This window comes from Triticum dicoccoides, chromosome 5B (genome assembly GCF_002162155.2).
Source record: "Triticum dicoccoides isolate Atlit2015 ecotype Zavitan chromosome 5B, WEW_v2.0, whole genome shotgun sequence".
Taxonomy (NCBI): Eukaryota; Viridiplantae; Streptophyta; class Magnoliopsida; order Poales; family Poaceae; genus Triticum; species Triticum dicoccoides.
The window spans coordinates 676,881,812-676,886,893 of record NC_041389.1 but is presented as its reverse complement, the minus strand read 5'-3'; positions in this window follow the sequence as shown (position 1 = coordinate 676,886,893).

Below are 5,082 nucleotides of genomic sequence, written 5' to 3'. Positions count from 1 at the left end.
GCCTTTGGTCCCGGTTGGTGGCTCCAACCGGGACCAAAAGGCATCCACGCGTCTACATTCCAGTGGCTGGGGTTTTTTTTGAAAGGAGGGGGGTTGGGGGTTTAATTTAGTTTTTTCGTATATTGTGTTAGCTAGCTAATTAATAGAGAGAAGTGTCCTCTCTATGTCCGTGCATGGTCGACACTATGTAGTATATATACATAAGTTATCGAGAGAACCATTCAGTACAGAAGTTCGTCATGCATACCGAGAGAAGATCGATCGACCTCTCCTTCTCTGAGAGATTGGTCGAACAACAAGTTTTTTACTGGATACATACATGTATAAGATCTCTTACAAACCCCTAGCATTTGAAATGAAGTTCCACATGGTATTCTCCGGCTTTACTGATGACGTGTTCAAGAAAGAATCCCACCAATTCCTCTTGAATTGCTTTCATGCGATCTGGTTGTAGGAGTTCATCCCGCATCTGCCACTTCTAATTAATTTGAAGAAGGGGGTTAATTAATACATATATATGAATGAAACTCAACAGAAATGATGGTGTAATAAAATGAAATTGTGAATATTATTGCTTACGCACTTCATATTGTCTTCTAGAGTAGCCCCGCTTGTTTTTCAAAGTCGCGTTGTGGATGAACTCGCACACGTAGTATCCACAGAAATCATTCCCTTCCTCCTGCCACAAGCACTTTACGAGAAATAGAGGTCAATCAAACTGATAATGAAGCATTATATAAATGGCAATGATGAAAGTATAGCTATAGAATCAACGGGAGATGCGCGCCAGTAGTACTTACTTTCGGGTATACATATCGCAGCTCCTTCGGCAGTCCCGGAGCTTGTGCGGTGAACTATTTCCAAACCCTGCAAGACAAAGAAAATAATTATTATTACTTGAGATATCAGGAAATGAACAAAAAGTTGCCGATATGGTGCGATAATGATCGATTGAACTTACTTGCTGAGCATTTCAGTCATGTCCGCATAGGTGCTGGGATCTTTCCGTCTGGAGTCTAAGACGGTTACTAGTCCACGCTCAAGCTTAATCTCCAGAAGAATATAGTGGTACCTGCACACGCATGCATAACTCATCAATTACATTAACCTCGCTCGAGTAATAAGGGAAACCGAATATGCACACGACAGTAACACTCACGGGCCGTTGTAAGGAAAGAGTATGGTATCTTTGTTTTGATTTTTGATTAACGATTGTAGCAAGTTGTCCTCGCCTCTTCGACGTTCTTTTCAACTAGAAATACATCTATGATATTTGTGTTAATGAACCCAATATCATAGATTTCATTTTTTTGCACTCGACGATCTTCAATCTGCATAATATATTGAGGATAATTAATTATAAATACATGCAATGAAAGAGCCGAGCTATATATAGAGACTAATGACAGAAATAGTACTTACAGGCAGTAGCAAAAGACCATTAATTTATCGAGGTCCTTTTGATTGAAGAACTCGAAGAACTCCTCAAATAGAACACACAACACATCATTTGAAACAAGGTCGTGCTCCTCTTTAATTTTCAGATACAAACTATTCGTCCCCTCAGACTCTCTGCAGGTTTTCATGTACCAACTATGGAATCTTCGCATCATTGTTGTCAGAGATTTTTCATCTTTGACGAGAGGCTTCCCGTACTCGTATCTGAATACGTCCACCTCCATGAAATCAGAAAGTGCACCGTCAGGCAGGTAATCTTCAAGATTGCCATAACCGGCCACCGTCCCCGGAGGATTAGACACATTGAGCGGGGGGCACGATTGCTGTGCTTGTTCGCCAAGCTGGGCAATTTTTCCCCCTTTGCTCGTTGTTCTTTTGACCTTTTATCACTGACAGTAGTTCCCGACCGTTTGGCTTGGAGATATGTCTGTTCAGTAATGCGCTCATAGTTGGTTCTCGGCGGAGACTTTGGTGGTTTGCTCAGGGCATCGAGAGTGCGCTTTGCTTTCACCGGATCTACCTTCTCCTCCGGAGGTGGATGTATCTTTGCTTTCACCCCTTCAAAGAACTCCTTCACTTGGGCCTACACGATCGTATTGTTTTCCTCCTTGGTCCTCTCGTACGGTAACTTCTCTACAGGCTTTAGAGGTGGACAGTATCTGTATTGCCTCTCTCTTCTTGTGCTGCTAGATGCCGGAGCAGACGGAGCGGCTGCGGCGTCTGTCTTCTTTCGTGCTTGCTTACGAGGTAGAGGAGAAGGACTACGACGCGCCGGAGCAGCCGGGGCGGCGGCGGGTCTCTTCCACCCTTGCTGGCGAGGCGGAGAAGGAGGAGGCGGAGTGCTGCCACGCACCGGAGAAGGAGGCAGAGTGCCGCCACGCGTGCCCTGATCGTCACTCGCAGCAGGAGGAGGCGGTGGAGGAGGCGGAGTGCCGCCACACGTGCCCTGATCGTCACTCGCCGGAGGAGGATGTGGTGGAGGAGGCGGAGTGCCCTGACTCGCCGGAGGAGGAGGAGGAGGCGGAGGCGTCCAGTTCAGAAGGTTGATGAGCTCCTTCTGCCATAGGCATGGAGTCTTCAGAGCAGAACCCAGCCTAGTCTCCCCTTCACCGGTAGGGTGCTCAAGCGCGAGGTCCTCAAATCCCTCCGTTATTTCATCCACCATCACCTTAGCAAATCCTTTTGGAATCGGCTGGTAGTGATAAGTTGTGCCGGGTCCACTAGGATAAACTTGGCCAACAGCCGCCTTGACCTTCAAATTCATCCATCGCGCCATAATGTGGCAATTTTGAGACTCCGTGATACCATCCACGGGATAGCTGGCAGGAGCCGTCAAGGCATGCTCCGGCTGAAGCAGCTCGGTGGAAGCAACGCTGCTTCTCCGCTGAGATGGCGGGGTAGCTTCGGGGGAAGCTTCGGCATGTCGTTTGTTGCGATCTGCTGCTTCTCGCTCCTCTTCTCGATCCTCTAGCCCCATTACCCTTCCAAGCAGCGCCTGCATTTGGTCCTGCTCCAGTTTCTTCCTCCTCTCGTGGGTTTTGTAACCCCCTGCGTCCGGAAAACCAACCTTCCACGGAATGGAGCCTGGCATGCCTCGTGTCCGTCCAGGGTGCTCGGGATTCCCAAGGGCCATTGTGAGCTCGTTCTTCTCCCTGTTTGGAAGGAACGTCCCTCGCTGCGCTGCATCGATATAGTGTCGAAGGTTCTTGACTGGTGTTTGCAGTTGCTCATCCGTCCACTAACACTTCCCTGTTACAGGGTCCAAGGTTCCGCCAGCCCCGAAGAACCAAGTCCGGCAACGGTCTGGCCAGCGCATTGTCTCTGTTTCGATCCCTTTTTCAAGCAGATCATGCTCAGCCTTGGACCACTTAGGCTGGGCTTTGAGGTAGCCACCTGACCCCGTGCGATGGTGAAGCTTCTTCTTCGCAGCATTTTTCTTGTTTGTCTCCGACATCTTCTTACTCTTTTCCGATGTCTTATGGGCCACAAATGCGGGCCAGTGATCTTTGATCTTCTCATATTTGCCGATGAATCCTGGTGTCTTTTTTTCCTTGACAAACTGGTTCAGCTCTTTCCTCCACCTCCTCATTAGGCCTGCCATCTTCTTAAGAGCACAAGACTTGATTAATTGCTCTTTAACTGGCTTCTCCGGATCCTCCTCTGGCGGTAGGGTGAAATTTGCCTTCAGCTCAGTCCAAAGATCTTCTTTCTGCATATCATTGACATAAGACACCTCAGGGTCTTCATCCTTAGCAGGCTTATACCATTGCTGGATGCTGATCGGGATCCTGTCCCTAACAAGAACCCCGCACTGAGCAGAAAATGCCTTCCTTGTCCGGATGGGTTCAATCGGTTCGCCGTCGGGCGCGATTTCTATGATCTCAAACTTTTCATCCGAGCTAAACTTTTTCTTCGAGCCCCGTCTCCTTACCGAAGTTGTGCTCAATCCGGAGGGCTAGAAATTATAAGGAAGAAAGACGACAATAATTAACATGTGTACATATACCAAAACAATGGATGCATCAATTAACTAGTCAGCACAGGCTTAACTAATATATATATACCTGGCCGGACTCGGTTCGGTGACCGGAGCAGTCAGCACGGTCTCCTTCGTCTTGTACCTCCATTGTGTCACCGGAGCCATCATGAACATAGTCCTCCTCTCGTACCGACATTAATGGGTCGAAGCCATCATAAACATATCCCTCTTCTTCACCAACGGTGTCGAGGAGTAGTGACGCAACATCATCACTTCCATTTGCGATTATGTCCCCCAACATCGCTTCTGTTTCTTCGTCTCGGGAGTGCTCCATAGTTTCTGCAAATATTTATAACATGTCAATTATTATTCAAACATGGTACAGATGGATATATATATATTAGTGGAAAACGTAGAAGTTATCACGGTCGAGAGGGGGTATATATATCGACCGCCCCTCATGTCGAAGTTATCTAGAGGGGGTTATATCGACAACGACGCGACATACATATACATGGGAAAATAATGTTATCGGGGAGGGGGGTATCGGTACCACCCCCTCGTGTTGAAGTTTCTTCTTTCTCCTCTATTCCTTTCTTTCTTCTTCTCCTCTTCTTTTTCTTCTTCTCCCTCGAGAAAGGAAAATAATTAAGGAAAAGGAAGAAAAGAGGAAGAAGAAAGAAGGAAGAAGAAGAAGAAGAAAAAGAAAAAAAAAGAGGAGAAGAAGAAAGGAATAGAGGAGAAGAAGAAAAAATAGAATTTTTTTCTTCTTCTCCTCTTCTTTTTCTTCTTTTCTCCTCTTCTTATTTATTTCTCCTCTTCTTCCTCTCCTCTTTTTCTCCTTTCTTCCTCTTCTTATTTTCCTTTTTCCTCTCATTCTTTTTCTTCTTCTTCTTCCTTCTTCCTTCTTCCTCTTTTCTTCCTTTTCCTTATTTTACTTTCTCCTCTACAGTAACCTAAAATGCACTAACCTAAAATCGATCGATATCTACTAACAACCTAAATATAAAATTAATACATATATGAAAAAACATATATAAACAAAAAAAATGCTATGAACATTATATTCATACATACATATATAGCCACATCCATTCATCATATATATATATATAGCTACCACATACATATATACATTATACATA